The sequence below is a fragment of the Triturus cristatus genome, chromosome 10 (genome assembly GCF_964204655.1).
Source record: "Triturus cristatus chromosome 10, aTriCri1.1, whole genome shotgun sequence".
NCBI classification, from domain to species: domain Eukaryota; kingdom Metazoa; phylum Chordata; class Amphibia; order Caudata; family Salamandridae; genus Triturus; species Triturus cristatus.
This window is the reverse complement of record NC_140593.1, coordinates 856,873,834-856,889,158: the sequence shown is the minus strand read 5'-3', so window position 1 is coordinate 856,889,158 and position 15,325 is coordinate 856,873,834. Positions and strand designations below refer to the sequence as shown.

At 46.9% G+C, this 15,325-nt stretch overlaps 12 non-coding genes across 12 annotated transcripts; all 12 read left to right on the top strand.

The window, feature by feature from the left end:
• The first annotated feature begins 553 nt into the window (after positions 1–553).
• On the top strand, positions 554–625 carry TRNAP-CGG (transfer RNA proline (anticodon CGG)). The gene has a single exon. It is a non-coding gene; the product is annotated as a tRNA-Pro (tRNA).
• An 899-nt stretch (positions 626–1,524) lies between these two features.
• On the top strand, positions 1,525–1,596 carry TRNAP-AGG (transfer RNA proline (anticodon AGG)). Its single transcript has one exon. It is a non-coding gene; the product is annotated as a tRNA-Pro (tRNA).
• A 1,796-nt stretch (positions 1,597–3,392) lies between these two features.
• TRNAP-CGG (transfer RNA proline (anticodon CGG)) lies at positions 3,393–3,464 on the top strand. The gene has a single exon. It is a non-coding gene; the product is annotated as a tRNA-Pro (tRNA).
• An 899-nt stretch (positions 3,465–4,363) lies between these two features.
• Positions 4,364–4,435, top strand: TRNAP-AGG (transfer RNA proline (anticodon AGG)). Its single transcript has one exon. It is a non-coding gene; the product is annotated as a tRNA-Pro (tRNA).
• Positions 4,436–4,821: 386 nt separating this feature from the next.
• Positions 4,822–4,894, top strand: TRNAV-AAC (transfer RNA valine (anticodon AAC)). Its single transcript has one exon. It is a non-coding gene; the product is annotated as a tRNA-Val (tRNA).
• A 1,337-nt stretch (positions 4,895–6,231) lies between these two features.
• TRNAP-CGG (transfer RNA proline (anticodon CGG)) lies at positions 6,232–6,303 on the top strand. Its single transcript has one exon. It is a non-coding gene; the product is annotated as a tRNA-Pro (tRNA).
• An 899-nt stretch (positions 6,304–7,202) lies between these two features.
• On the top strand, positions 7,203–7,274 carry TRNAP-AGG (transfer RNA proline (anticodon AGG)). Its single transcript has one exon. It is a non-coding gene; the product is annotated as a tRNA-Pro (tRNA).
• A 1,796-nt stretch (positions 7,275–9,070) lies between these two features.
• Positions 9,071–9,142, top strand: TRNAP-CGG (transfer RNA proline (anticodon CGG)). Its single transcript has one exon. It is a non-coding gene; the product is annotated as a tRNA-Pro (tRNA).
• A 385-nt stretch (positions 9,143–9,527) lies between these two features.
• TRNAV-UAC (transfer RNA valine (anticodon UAC)) lies at positions 9,528–9,600 on the top strand. The gene has a single exon. It is a non-coding gene; the product is annotated as a tRNA-Val (tRNA).
• Positions 9,601–12,870: 3,270 nt separating this feature from the next.
• On the top strand, positions 12,871–12,942 carry TRNAP-AGG (transfer RNA proline (anticodon AGG)). Its single transcript has one exon. It is a non-coding gene; the product is annotated as a tRNA-Pro (tRNA).
• Positions 12,943–13,328: 386 nt separating this feature from the next.
• On the top strand, positions 13,329–13,401 carry TRNAV-AAC (transfer RNA valine (anticodon AAC)). The gene has a single exon. It is a non-coding gene; the product is annotated as a tRNA-Val (tRNA).
• Positions 13,402–14,738: 1,337 nt separating this feature from the next.
• On the top strand, positions 14,739–14,810 carry TRNAP-CGG (transfer RNA proline (anticodon CGG)). The gene has a single exon. It is a non-coding gene; the product is annotated as a tRNA-Pro (tRNA).
• Positions 14,811–15,325: the final 515 nt, after the last annotated feature.

Below are 15,325 nucleotides of genomic sequence, written 5' to 3'. Positions count from 1 at the left end.
ACAGAGAGGTAGCTGGGAGTAGGCAGTACACACGGACATTGAACTCTATCTTGTGATTTGCAGCCAATTCTAGATTGAGGCAGGAGGAAAGGAGGTGACTTGCCCAAAAATGGCCATACTGGGAATTCAGCCACCCTGGGGCTCCCAGGTGAGTGTTTCAGTCCTGCGAGCCACTCATATAAATCTCGCTTGATCGAGCCTGATCGAGCGCTGAGTGAGCATGTTTGAATCCAAGAATCAAATGCCTCTGTCTTAGGAGCAAGAATTGGCAGGCCCTCCCTTGCATCTGGGGTGGAAGTCTATGGGGCAAGTGTCCAGGACTTGCAGAGGAGTACAAGTGCCAGAAAGTGCCTGCAGTTCTCATCAGCGCCTTTTTTCTGCTCTCTGGCAGCTAGGATATCGACTGATCCCTTCCTTGCAAGAGTGAAAAAAACAACACCTTGAGAGAAAACATGACTTTGTGTGGTTCACATAGAGAGAGAGCAGCCAAATAGCCCTGCTTTGTTTCTGAAAGACGCATCAGAAATTGCTTAAAATGCCGACTGGGGAATCAGGCTCGTTGGTCTAGGGGTATGATTCTCGCTTCGGGTGCGAGAGGTCCCGGGTTCAAATCCCGGACGAGCCCATGCTGTGGAATTATTTTTAGGCTGCTTATTATATAGGGCCATTTCTTCTTTTCAATGCTATAAGACGCCGTGTATGGTGAGAAAGTTCCTTTCCCTCTACGCTATTTCCCACTTTTGGCGTATAGAATTTCAGTGCCGGACTTATTTGCAACTGCTTTTCTGGGGTGGACCATCAGTGTAGGAAAATTAAATGCAAAGTGTTTTTCTAGTGTGGTTTCAGGTATGGTTTTAAAATCGCCTTTTGGAATAAAAGTGGTCCTCGTTCCCTTCTTCCAAAGAAAGAGATCGGGTAAGGAGGGTCCAACTTTGAGCTTCATGGACATTGGCCCTTGGTCTGTGCATTCCAGCCCACTACATGCCAAGAAGATTCCTGCAAGCATGTCTGTTTCTGTAGTGTAGTGGTTATCACGATCGCTTTACACGCGAAAGGTCCCTGGTTCGAGACCGGGCAGAAACAGCAGCTTTCTGTTTTTCACACAGTTTGCATTTACTCTCTCAATTTATAGGAAAGCTGAGATAATGGAAGCTGTCTATCCCTCACCAGCGTGACGTACTGTGCTCCAGGGGCATCAGTGACAGCTCAAAAAGAGAAGTGACGATAGTTTGCGCTATTCGTTTGCACGTCCTTGTGTACTGAAGGTTGGGCCTACTTCATGAAAGCAAGGCATGAGAGCAGAAATGGTTTTATTGACCTCACCGAGAGCATACACCTAGAACAAACAAAATGTCTGAAGGATAGAGGCATTTTCATTTCTTGTTCGATGACGGCCATGGAAAAGACAGCAACCATATTGCAGAAGAGAGCAGCATGTGCAGTTGCTTGCTTTGGGTGAAGCATTCACTAACTCGCTGCCAATAACCCCCGGAGCCGGTGCGAAAGGCAACTCTTGTGTGCCTTGGCTCGTTGGTCTAGGGGTATGATTCTCGCTTAGGGTGCGAGAGGTCCCGGGTTCAAATCCCGGACGAGCCCTTTTTCAGAGGTAAACATACGAATCCTACTCAAAACTCACAATGCCTGACTATTTCTCATTACACTTGCCGCATTGTTGCACAAAATATTTTGAACCTCATAAGAAACATGGATCACCATGCTTTTTCTGCCTTCATGCTTAGTCTGTGTGTGTCCCAGGTGATGCTTTCCCAAGCTGTACTTGCTGGCATTTAGGCATCAGATATTTGTCTGTCGATGCCTGCATAAGTCAATTTTTAATACGTCTAATTGCAAGTATGTTGGCTGATATCTCTGCAGTTTTCACACCTGCTCCTCGCTTTCTGAGTGGCTGCTGATACAGCAGAATAGAAGTAAAGAGAATCCTTGAGAGGAACCTCGCTCTAACAGTAAAACACAGCAAGTGAGTTTCTGTAGTGTAGTGGTCATCAAGTTCGTCTAACACGCGAAAGGTCCCCGGTTCGAGACCGGGCAGAAACACTGTGCATGAGCTGCTTTTATGTGCACCCTCTAAAACCTTATTATCTCAATGCAAGCTTAAGAAGAGGCGGTCCTTGAACCCAGCGAGCCGTGGGAAACTTCCTTTACTTTTGCAAGACGAAACAAAGTAATCCGCATCCATCAGTGGTCGCTCTTGTGCCTAGCTTTTTTTTTGTCATGCCATGTTGTATTGTGGGGTCTTTACACTTGTGACATTGCTGTGAACGTTGTAAGTGCAAACATTGGCAGGTGCAGTCAGAAGAGTCAGATCTGTGCACACCCATGGCTGTCAGGATGGCCGAGTGGTCTAAGGCGCCAGACTCAAGAGAGCTTGATCTTCAGTGCAACTGAGACTTCTGGTCTCCTCATGGAGATGTGGGTTCAAATCCCACTTCTGACAGGTTTCTTTTACACCCTTAAATCGTCCTGTTTTTTGCAGTGCATTCCCCATACACCACAATCTTTGCACGGACCTGTAACATATGACGAGAAATCCACCAACGATCAGGCTGGGCCCTCAATCACAATTCCATGTATTCCTGGAAGGGACACCTCAGGCACACCTTCCGTTAAATTTGCACTCCATCACACAAACTGCCGTGCTGGTTTCTCATTAAGCAGTTGATCCCATCTTTGTTGTGAGGCTCTCCTGCCACCTTTTGGGCGGAGAAGGCACTGTCCCTGCAACAACACAGGCAGACATGTTCAACAGGGCTTCCTGGTTATGTGGGAGGAGCAGATTGTCATTGGTCCCCCCTTGCGAATTTTAATTTACATAAGGAAGACAGAGAGGTAGCTGGGAGTAGGCAGTACACACGGACATTGAACTCTATTTTGTGATTTGCAGCCAATTCTAGATTGAGGCAGGAGGAAAGGAGGTGACTTGCCCAAAAATGGCCATACTGGGAATTCAGCCACCCTGGGGCTCCCAGGTGAGTGTTTCAGTCCTGCGAGCCACTCATATAAATCTCGCTTGATCGAGCCTGATCGAGCGCTGAGTGAGCGTGTTTGAATCCAAGAATCAAATGCCTCTGTCTTAGGAGCAAGAATTGGCAGGCCCTCCCTTGCATCTGGGGTGGAAGTCTATGGGGCAAGTGTCCAGGACTTGCAGAGGAGTACAAGTGCCAGAAAGTGCCTGCAGTTCTCATCAGCGCCTTTTTTCTGCTCTCTGGCAGCTAGGATATCGACTGATCCCTTCCTTGCAAGAGTGAAAAAAACAACACCTTGACAGAAAACATGACTTTGTGTGGTTCACATAGAGAGAGAGCAGCCAAATAGCCCTGCTTTGTTTCTGAAAGACGCATCAGAAATTGCTTAAAATGCCGACTGGGGAATCAGGCTCGTTGGTCTAGGGGTATGATTCTCGCTTCGGGTGTGAGAGGTCCCGGGTTCAAATCCCGGACGAGCCCATGCTGTGGAATTATTTTTAGGCTGCTTATTATATAGGGCCATTTCTTCTTTTCAATGCTATAAGACGCCGTGTATGGTGAGAAAGTTCCTTTCCCTCTACGCTATTTCCCACTTTTGGCGTATAGAATTTCAGTGCCGGACTTCTTTGCAACTGCTTTTCTGGGGTGGACCATCAGTGTAGGAAAATTAAATGCAAAGTGTTTTTCTAGTGTGGTTTCAGGTATGGTTTTAAAATCGCCTTTTGGAATAAAAGTGGTCCTCGTTCCTTTCTTCCAAAGAAAGAGATCGGGTAAGGAGGATCCAACTTTGAGCTTCATGGACATTGGCCCTTGGTCTGTGCATCCCAGCCCACTACATGCCAAGAAGATTCCTATAAGGGTGTCTGTTTCTGTAGTGTAGTGGTTATCACGTTAGCTTTACACGCGAAAGGTCCCTGGTTCGAGACCGGGCAGAAACAGCAGCTTTCTGTTTTTCACACAGTTTGCATTTACTCTCTCAACTTATAGGAAAGCTGAGATAATGGAAGCTGTCTATCCCTCACCAGCGTGACGTACTGTGCTCCAGGGGCATCAGTGACAGCTCAAAAAGAGAAGTGACGATAGTTTGCGCTATTCGTTTGCACGTCCTTGTGTACTGAAGGTTGGGCCTACTTCATGAAAGCAAGGCATGAGAGCAGAAATTGTTTTATTGACCTCACCGAGAGCATACACCTAGAACAAACAAAATGTCTGAAGGATAGAGGCATTTTCATTTCTTGTTCGATGACGGCCATGGAAAAGACAGCAACCATATTGCAGAAGAGAGCAGCATGTGCAGTTGCTTGCTTTGGGTGAAGCATTCACTAACTCGCTGCCAATAACCCCCGGAGCCGGTGCGAAAGGCAACTCTTGTGTGCCTCGGCTTGTTGGTCTAGGGGTATGATTCTCGCTTAGGGTGCGAGAGGTCCCGGGTTCAAATCCCGGACGAGCCCTTTTTCAGAGGTAAACATACGAATCCTACTCAAAACTCACAATGCCTGACTATTTCTCATTACACTTGCCGCATTGTTGCACAAAATATTTTGAACCTCATAAGAAACATGGATCACCATGCTTTTTCTGCCTTCATGCTTAGTCTGTGTGTGTCCCAGGTGATGCTTTCCCAAGCTGTACTTGCTGGCATTTAGGCATCAGATATTTGTCTGTCGATGCCTGCATAAGTCAATTTTTAATACGTCTAATTGCAAGTATGTTGGCTGATATCTCTGCAGTTTTCACACCTGCTCCTCGCTTTCTGAGTGGCTGCTGATACAGCAGAATAGAAGTAAAGAGAATCCTTGAGAGGAACCTTGCTCTAACAGTAAAACACAGCAAGTGAGTTTCTGTAGTGTAGTGGTCATCACGTTCGTCTAACACGCGAAAGGTCCCCGGTTCGAGACCGGGCAGAAACACTGTGCATGAGCTGCTTTTATGTGCACCCTCTAAAACCTTATTATCTCAATGCAAGCTTAAGAAGAGGCGGTCCTTGAACCCAGCGAGCCGTGGGAAACTTCCTTTACTTTTGCAAGACGAAACAAAGTAATCCGCATCCATCAGTGGTCGCTCTTGTGCCTAGCTTTTTTTTTGTCATGCCATGTTGTATTGTGGGGTCTTTACACTTGTGACATTGCTGTGAACGTTGTAAGTGCAAACATTGGCAGGTGCAGTCAGAAGAGTCAGATCTGTGCACACCCATGGCTGTCAGGATGGCCGAGTGGTCTAAGGCGCCAGACTCAAGAGAGCTTGATCTTCAGTGCAACTGAGACTTCTGGTCTCCTCATGGAGGCGTGGGTTCAAATCCCACTTCTGACAGGTTTCTTTTACACCCTTAAATCGTCCTGTTTTTTGCAGTGCATTCCCCATACACCACAATCTTTGCACGGACCTGTAACATATGACGAGAAATCCACCAACGATCAGGCTGGGCCCTCAATCACAATTCCATGTATTCCTGGAAGGGACACCTCAGGCACACCTTCCGTTAAATTTGCACTCCATCACACAAACTGCCGTGCTGGTTTCTCATTAAGCAGTAGATCCCATCTTTGTTGTGAGGCTCTCCTGCCACGTTTTGGGCGGAGAAGGCACTGTCCCTGCAACAACACAGGCAGACATGTTCAACAGGGCTTCCTGGTTATGTGGGAGGAGCAGATTGTCATTGGTCCCCCGTTGCGAATTTTAATTTACATAAGGAAGACAGAGAGGTAGCTGGGAGTAGGCAGTACACACGGACATTGAACTCTATTTTGTGATTTGCAGCCAATTCTAGATTGAGGCAGGAGGAAAGGAGGTGACTTGCCCAAAAATGGCCATACTGGGAATTCAGCCACCCTGGGGCTCCCAGGTGAGTGTTTCAGTCCTGCGAGCCACTCATATAAATCTCGCTTGATCGAGCCTGATCGAGCGCTGAGTGAGCGTGTTTGAATCCAAGAATCAAATGCCTCTGTCTTAGGAGCAAGAATTGGCAGGCCCTCCCTTGCATCTGGGGTGGAAGTCTATGGGGCAAGTGTCCAGGACTTGCAGAGGAGTACAAGTGCCAGAAAGTGCCTGCAGTTCTCATCAGCGCCTTTTTTCTGCTCTCTGGCAGCTAGGATATCGACTGATCCCTTCCTTGCAAGAGTGAAAAAAACAACACCTTGACAGAAAACATGACTTTGTGTGGTTCACATAGAGAGAGAGCAGCCAAATAGCCCTGCTTTGTTTCTGAAAGACGCATCAGAAATTGCTTAAAATGCCGACTGGGGAATCAGGCTCGTTGGTCTAGGGGTATGATTCTCGCTTCGGGTGCGAGAGGTCCCGGGTTCAAATCCCGGACGAGCCCATGCTGTGGAATTATTTTTAGGCTGCTTATTATATAGGGCCATTTCTTCTTTTCAATGCTATAAGACGCCGTGTATGGTGAGAAAGTTCCTTTCCCTCTACGCTATTTCCCACTTTTGGCGTATAGAATTTCAGTGCCGGACTTCTTTGCAACTGCTTTTCTGGGGTGGACCATCAGTGTAGGAAAATTAAATGCAAAGTGTTTTTCTAGTGTGGTTTCAGGTATGGTTTTAAAATCGCCTTTTGGAATAAAAGTGGTCCTCGTTCCTTTCTTCCAAAGAAAGAGATCGGGTAAGGAGGGTCCAACTTTGAGCTTCATGGACATTGGCCCTTGGTCTGTGCATTCCAGCCCACTACATGCCAAGAAGATTCCTATAAGCGTGTCTGTTTCTGTAGTGTAGTGGTTATCACGTTAGCTTTACACGCGAAAGGTCCCTGGTTCGAGACCGGGCAGAAACAGCAGCTTTCTGTTTTTCACACAGTTTGCATTTACTCTCTCAACTTATAGGAAAGCTGAGATAATGGAAGCTGTCTATCCCTCACCAGCGTGACGTACTGTGCTCCAGGGGCATCAGTGACAGCTCAAAAAGAGAAGTGACGATAGTTTGCGCTATTCGTTTGCACGTCCTTGTGTACTGAAGGTTGGGCCTACTTCATGAAAGCAAGGCATGAGAGCAGAAATTGTTTTATTGACCTCACCGAGAGCATACACCTAGAACAAACAAAATGTCTGAAGGATAGAGGCATTTTCATTTCTTGTTCGATGACGGCCATGGAAAAGACAGCAACCATATTGCAGAAGAGAGCAGCATGTGCAGTTGCTTGCTTTGAGTGAAGCATTCACTAACTCGCTGCCAATAACCCCCGGAGCCGGTGCGAAAGGCGACTCTTGTGTGCCTCGGCTCGTTGGTCTAGGGGTATGATTCTCGCTTAGGGTGCGAGAGGTCCCGGGTTCAAATCCCGGACGAGCCCTTTTTCAGAGGTAAACATACGAATCCTACTCAAAACTCACAATGCCTGACTATTTCTCATTACACTCGCCGCATTGTTGCACAAAATATTTTGAACCTCATAAGAAACATGGATCACCATGCTTTTTCTGCCTTCATGCTTAGTCTGTGTGTGTCCCAGGTGATGCTTTCCCAAGCTGTACTTGCTGGCATTTAGGCATCAGATATTTGTCTGTCGATGCCTGCATAAGTCAATTTTTAATACGTCTAATTGCAAGCATGTTGGCTGATATCTCTGCAGTTTTCACACTTGCTCCTCGCTTTCTGAGTGGCTGCTGATACAGCAGAATAGAAGTAGAGAGAATCCTTGAGAGGAACCTTGCTCTAACAGTAAAACACATCAAGTGAGTTTCTGTAGTGTAGTGGTCATCACGTTCGCCTAACACGGGAAAGGTCCCCGGTTCGAGACCGGGCAGAAACACTGTGCATGAGCTGCTTTTATGTGCACCCTCTAAAACCTTATTATCTCAATGCAAGCTTAAGAAGAGGCGGTCCTTTAACCCAGCGAGCCGTGGGAAACTTCCTTTACTTTTGCAAGACGAAACAAAGTAATCCGCATCCATCAGTGGTCGCTCTTGTGCCTAGCTTTTTCTTTGTCATGCCATGTTGTATTGTGGGGTCTTTACACTTGTGACATTTCTGTGAACATTGTAAGTGCAAACATTGGCAGGTGCAGTCAGAAGAGTCAGATCTGTGCACACCCAGGGCTGTCAGGATGGTCGAGTGGTCTAAGGCACCAGACTCAAGAGAGCTTGATCTTCAGTGCAACTGAGACTTCTGGACTCCTCATGGAGGCGTGGGTTCAAATCCCACTTCTGACAGGTTTCTTTTACACCCTTAAATCGTCCTGTTTTTTGCAGTGCATTCCCCACACACCACAATCTTTGCACGGACCTGTAACATATGACGAGAAATCCACCAACGATCAGGCTGGGCCCTCAATCACAATTCCATGTATTCCTGGAAGGGACACCTCAGGCACACCTTCCGTTAAATTTGCACTCCATCACACAAACTGCCGTGCTGGTTTCTCATTAAGCAGTTGATCCCATCTTTGTTGTGAGGCTCTCCTGCCACCTTTTGGGCGGAGAAGGCACTGTCCCTGCAACAACACAGGCAGACATGTTCAACAGGGCTTCCTGGTTATGTGGGAGGAGCAGATTGTCATTGGTCCCCCCTTGCGAATTTTAATTTACATAAGGAAGACAGAGAGGTAGCTGGGAGTAGGCAGTACACACGGACATTGAACTCTATCTTGTGATTTGCAGCCAATTCTAGATTGAGGCAGGAGGAAAGGAGGTGACTTGCCCAAAAATGGCCATACTGGCAATTCAGCCACCCTGGGGCTCCCAGGTGAGTGTTTCAGTCCTGCGAGCCACTCATATAAATCTCGCTTGATCGAGCCTGATCGAGCGCTGAGTGAGCATGTTTGAATCCAAGAATCAAATGCCTCTGTCTTAGGAGCAAGAATTGGCAGGCCCTCCCTTGCATCTGGGGTGGAAGTCTATGGGGCAAGTGTCCAGGACTTGCAGAGGAGTACAAGTGCCAGAAAGTGCCTGCAGTTCTCATCAGCGCCTTTTTTCTGCTCTCTGGCAGCTAGGATATCGACTGATCCCTTCCTTGCAAGAGTGAAAAAAACAACACCTTGAGAGAAAACATGACTTTGTTTGGTTCACATAGAGAGAGAGCAGCCAAATAGCCCTGCTTTGTTTCTGAAAGACGCATCAGAAATTGCTTAAAATGCTGACTGGGGAATCAGGCTCGTTGGTCTAGGGGTATGATTCTCGCTTCGGGTGCGAGAGGTCCCGGGTTCAAATCCCGGACGAGCCCATGCTGTGGAATTATTTTTAGGCTGCTTATTATATAGGGCCATTTCTTCTTTTCAATGCTATAAGACGCCGTGTATGGTGAGAAAGTTCCTTTCCCTCTACGCTATTTCCCACTTTTGGCGTATAGAATTTCAGTGCCGGACTTCTTTGCAACTGCTTTTCTGGGGTGGACCATCAGTGTAGGAAAATTAAATGCAAAGTGTTTTTCTAGTGTGGTTTCAGGTATGGTTTTAAAATCGCCTTTTGGAACAAAAGTGGTCATCGTTCCTTTCTTCCAAAGAAAGAGATCGGGTAAGGAGGGTCCAACTTTGAGCTTCATGGACATTGGCCCTTGGTCTGTGCATTCCAGCCCACTACATGCCAAGAAGATTCCTGCAAGCGTGTTTGTTTCTGTAGTGTAGTGGTTATCACGTTTGCTTTACATGCGAAAGGTCCCTGGTTCGAGACCGGGCAGGAACAGCAGCTTTCTGTTTTTCACACAGTTTGCATTTACTCTCTCAATTTATAGGAAAGCTGAGATAATGGAAGCTGTCTATCCCTCACCAGCGTGACGTACTGTGCTCCAGGGGCATCAGTGACAGCTCAAAAAGAGAAGTGACGATAGTTTGCGCTATTCGTTTGCACGTCCTTGTGTACTGAAGGTTGGGCCTACTTCATGAAAGCAAGGCATGAGAGCAGAAATGGTTTTATTGACCTCACCGAGAGCATACACCTAGAACAAACAAAATGTCTGAAGGATAGAGGCATTTTCATTTCTTGTTCGATGACGACCATGGAAAAGACAGCAACCATATTGCAGAAGAGAGCAGCATGTGCAGTTGCTTGCTTTGGGTGAAGCATTCACTAACTCGCTGCCAATAACCCCCGGAGCCGGTGCGAAAGCCGACTCTTGTGTGCCTCGGCTCGTTGGTCTAGGGGTATGATTCTCGCTTAGGGTGCGAGAGGTCCCGGGTTCAAATCCTGGACAAGCCCTTTTTCAGAGGTAAACATACGAATCCTACTCAAAACTCACAATGCCTGACTATTTCTCATTACACTCGCCGCATTGTTGCACAAAATATTTTGAACCTCATAAGAAACATGGATCACCATGCTTTTTCTGCCTTCATGCTTAGTCTGTGTGTGTCCCAGGTGATGCTTTCCCAAGCTGTACTTGCTGGCATTTAGGCATCAGATATTTGTTTGTCGATGCCTGCATAAGTCAATTTTTAATACGTCTAATTGCAAGTATGTTGGCTGATATCTCTGCAGTTTTCACACTTGCTCCTCGCTTTCTGAGTGGCTGCTGATAAAGCAGAATAGAAGTAGAGAGAATCCTTGAGAGGAACCTTGCTCTAACAGTAAAACACAGTAAGTGAGTTTCTGTAGTGTAGTGGTCATCACGTTCGCCTAACACGCGAAAGGTTCCCCGGTTCGAGACCGGGCAGAAACACTGTGCATGAGCTGCTTTTATGTGCACCCTCTAAAACCTTATTATCTCAATGCAAGCTTAAGAAGAGGCGGTCCTTGAACCCAGCGAGCCGTGGGAAACTTCCTTTACTTTTGCAAGACGAAACAAAGTAATCCGCATCCATCAGTGGTCGCTCTTGTGCCTAGCTTTTTGTTTTGTCATGCCATGTTGTATTGTGGGGTCTTTACACTTGTGACATTGCTGTGAACGTTGTAAGTGCAAAAATTGGCAGGTGCAGTCAGAAGAGTCAGATCTGTGCACACCCGCGGCTGTCAGGATGGCCGAGTGGTCTAAGGCGCCAGACTCAAGAGAGCTTGATCTTCAGTGCAACTGAGACTTCTGGTCTCCTCATGGAGGCGTGGGTTCAAATCCCACTTCTGACAGGTTTCTTTTACACCCTTAAATCGTCCTGTTTTTTGCAGTGCATTCCCCACAGACCACAATCTTTGCACGGACCTGTAACATATGACGAGAAATCCACCAACGATCAGGCTGGGCCCTCAATCACAATTCCATGTATTCCTGGAAGGGACACCTCAGGCACACCTTCTGTTAAATTTGCACTCCATCACACAAACTGCCGTGCTGGTTTCTCATTAAGCAGTTGATCCCATCTTTGTTGTGAGGCTCTCCTGCCACCTTTTGGGCGGCGAAGGCACTGTTTCTGCAACAACACAGGCAGACATGTTCAACAGGGCTTCCTGGTTATGTGGGAGGAGCAGATTGTCATTGGTCCCCCCTTGCGAATTTTAATTTACATAAGGAAGACAGAGATAGGCAGTACACACGGACATTGAACTCTAGCTTGTGATTTGCAGCCAATTCTAGATTGAGGCAGGAGGAAAGGAGGTGACTTGCCCAAAAATGGCCATACTGGGAATTCAGCCACCCTGGGGCTCCCAGGTGAGTGTTTCAGTCCTGCGAGCCACTCATATAAATCTCGCTTGATCAAGCCTGATCGAGCGCTGAGTGAGCATGTTTGAATCCAAGAATCAAATGCCTCTGTCTTAGGAGCAAGAATTGGCAGGCCCTCCCTTGCATCTGGGGTGGAAGTCTATGGGGCAAGTGTCCAGGACTTGCAGAGGAGTACAAGTGCCAGAAAGTGCCTGCAGTTCTCATCAGTGCCTTTTTTCTGCTCTCTAGCAGCTAGGATATCGACTGATCCCTTCCTTGCAAGAGTGAAAAAAACAACACCTTGAGAGAAAACATGACTTTGTGTGGTTCACATAGAGAGAGAGCAGCCAAATAGCCCTGCTTTGTTTCTGAAAGACGCATCAGAAATTGCTTAAAATGCCGACTGGGGAATCAGGCTCGTTGGTCTAGGGCTATGATTCTCGCTTCGGGTGCGAGAGGTCCCGGGTTCAAATCCCAGACGAGCCCATGCTGTGGAATTATTTTTAGGCTGCTTATTATATAGGGCCATTTCTTCTTTTCAATGCTATAAGACGCCGTGTATGGTGAGAAAGTTCCTTTCCCTCTACGCTATTTCCCACTTTTGGCGTATAGAATTTCAGTGCCGGACTTATTTGCAACTGCTTTTCTGGGGTGGACCATCAGTGTAGGAAAATTAAATGCAAAGTGTTTTTCTAGTGTGGTTTCAGGTATGGTTTTAAAATCACCTTTTGGAATAAAAGTGGTCCTCGTTCCCTTCTTCCAAAGAAAGAGATCGGGTAAGGAGGGTCCAACTTTGAGCTTCATGGACATTGGCCCTTGGTCTGTGCATTCCAGCCCACTACATGCCAGGAAGATTCCTGCAAGAATGTCTGTTTCTGTAGTGTAGTGGTTATCACGATCGCTTTACACGCGAAAGGTCCCTGGTTCGAGACCGGGCAGAAACAGCAGCTTTCTGTTTTTCACACAGTTTGCATTTACTCTCTCAATTTATAGGAAAGCTGAGATAATGGAAGCTGTCTATCCCTCACCAGCGTGACGTACTGTGCTCCAGGGGCATCAGTGACAGCTCAAAAAGAGAAGTGACGATAGTTTGCGCTATTCGTTTGCACGTCCTTGTGTACTGAAGGTTGGGCCTACTTCATGAAAGCAAGGCATGAGAGCAGAAATGGTTTTATTGACCTCACCAAGAGCATACACCTAGAACAAACAAAATGTCTGAAGGATAGAGGCATTTTCATTTCTTGTTCGATGACGGCCATGGAAAAGACAGCAACCATATTGCAGAAGAGAGCAGCATGTGCAGTTGCTTGCTTTGGGTGAAGCATTCACTAACTCGCTGCCAATAACCCCCGGAGCCGGTGCGAAAGGCGACTCTTGTGTGCCTCGGCTCGTTGGTCTAGGGGTATGATTCTCGCTTAGGGTGCGAGAGGTCCCGGGTTCAAATCCCGGACGAGCCCTTTTTCAGAGGTAAACATACGAATCCTACTCAAAACTCACAATGCCTGACTATTTCTCATTACACTTGCCGCATTGTTGCACAAAATATTTTGAACCTCATAAGAAACATGGATCACCATGCTTTTTCTGCCTTCATGCTTAGTCTGTGTGTGTCCCAGGTGATGCTTTCCCAAGCTGTACTTGCTGGCATTTAGGCATCAGATATTTGTCTGTCGATGCCTGCATAAGTCAATTTTTAATACGTCTAATTGCAAGTATGTTGGCTGATATCTCTGCAGTTTTCACACCTGCTCCTCGCTTTCTGAGTGGCTGCTGATACAGCAGAATAGAAGTAAAGAGAATCCTTGAGAGGAACCTTGCTCTAACAGTAAAACACAGCAAGTGAGTTTCTGTAGTGTAGTGGTCATCACGTTCGTCTAACACGCGAAAGGTCCCCGGTTCGAGACCGGGCAGAAACACTGTGCATGAGCTGCTTTTATGTCCACCCTATAAAACCTTATTATCTCAATGCAAGCTTAAGAAGAGGCGGTCTTTGAACCCAGCGAGCCGTGGGAAACTTCCTTTACTTTTGCAAGACGAAACAAAGTAATCTACATCCATCAGTGGTCGCTCTTGTGCCTAGCTTTTTTTTTGTCATGCCATGTTGTATTGTGGGGTCTTTACACTTGTGACATTGCTGTGAACGTTGTAAGTGCAAACATTGGCAGGTGCAGTCAGAAGAGTCAGATCTGTGCACACCCAGGCCTGTCAGGATGGCCGAGTGGTCTAAGGCGCCAGACTCAAGAGAGCTTGATCTTCAGTGCAACTGAGACTTCTGGTCTCCTCATGGAGGTGTGGGTTCAAATCCCACTTCTGACAGGTTTCTTTTACACCCTTAAATCGTCCTGTTTTTTGCAGTGTATTCCCCATACACCACAATCTTTGCACGGACCTGTAACATATGACGAGAAATCCACCAACGATCAGGCTGGGCCCTCAATCACAATTCCATGTATTCCTGGAAGGGACACCTCAGGCACACCTTCCGTTAAATTTGCACTCCATCACACAAACTGCCGTGCTGGTTTCTCATTAAGCAGTTGATCTCATCTTTGTTGTGAGGCTCTCCTGCCACCTTTTGGGCGGAGAAGGCACTGTCCCTGCAACAACACAGGCAGACATGTTCAACAGGGCTTCCTGGTTATGTGGGAGGAGCAGATTGTCATTGGTCCCCCCTTGCGAATTTTAATTTACATAAGGAAGACAGAGAGGTAGCTGGGAGTAGGCAGTACACACGGACATTGAACTCTATTTTGTGATTTGCAGCCAATTCTAGATTGAGGCAGGAGGAAAGGAGGTGACTTGCCCAAAAATGGCCATACTGGGAATTCAGCCACCCTGGGGCTCCCAGGTGAGTGTTTCAGTCCTGCGAGCCACTCATATAAATCTCGCTTGATCGAGCCTGATCGAGCGCTGAGTGAGAGTGTTTGAATCCAAGAATCAAATGCCTCTGTCTTAGGAGCAAGAATTGGCAGGCCCTCCCTTGCATCTGGGGTGGATGTCTATGGGGCAAGTGTCCAGGACTTGCAGAGGAGTACAAGTGCCAGAAAGTGCCTGCAGTTCTCATCAGCGCCTTTTTTCTGCTCTCTGGCAGCTAGGCTATCGACTGATCCCTTCCTTGCAAGAGTGAAAAAAACAACACCTTGACAGAAAACATGACTTTGTGTGGTTCACATAGAGAGAGAGCAGCCAAATAGCCCTGCTTTGTTTCTGAAAGACGCATCAGAAATTGCTTAAAATGCCGACTGGGGAATCAGGCTCGTTGGTCTAGGGGTATGATTCTCGCTTCGGGTGCGAGAGGTCCCGGGTTCAAATCCCGGACGAGCCCATGCTGTGGAATTATTTTTAGGCTGCTTATTATATAGGGCCATTTCTTCTTTTCAATGCTATAAGACGTCGTGTATGGTGAGAAAGTTCCTTTCCCTCTACGCTATTTCCCACTTTTGGCGTATAGAATTTCAGTGCCGGACTTCTTTGCAACTGCTTTTCTGGGGTGGACCATCAGTGTAGGAAAATTAAATGCAAAGTGTTTTTCTAGTGTGGTTTCAGGTATGGTTTTAAAATCGCCTTTTGGAATAAAAGTGGTCCTCGTTCCTTTCTTCCAAAGAAAGAGATCGGGTAAGGAGGGTCCAACTTTGAGCTTCATGGACATTGGCCCTTGGTCTGTGCATTCCAGCCCACTACATGCCACGAAGATTCCTATAAGCGTGTCTGTTTCTGTAGTGTAGTGGTTATCACGTTAGCTTTACACGCGAAAGGTCCCTGGTTCGAGACCGGGCAGAAACAGCAGCTTTCTGTTTTTCACACAGTTTGCATTTACTCTCTCAACTTATAGGAAAGCTG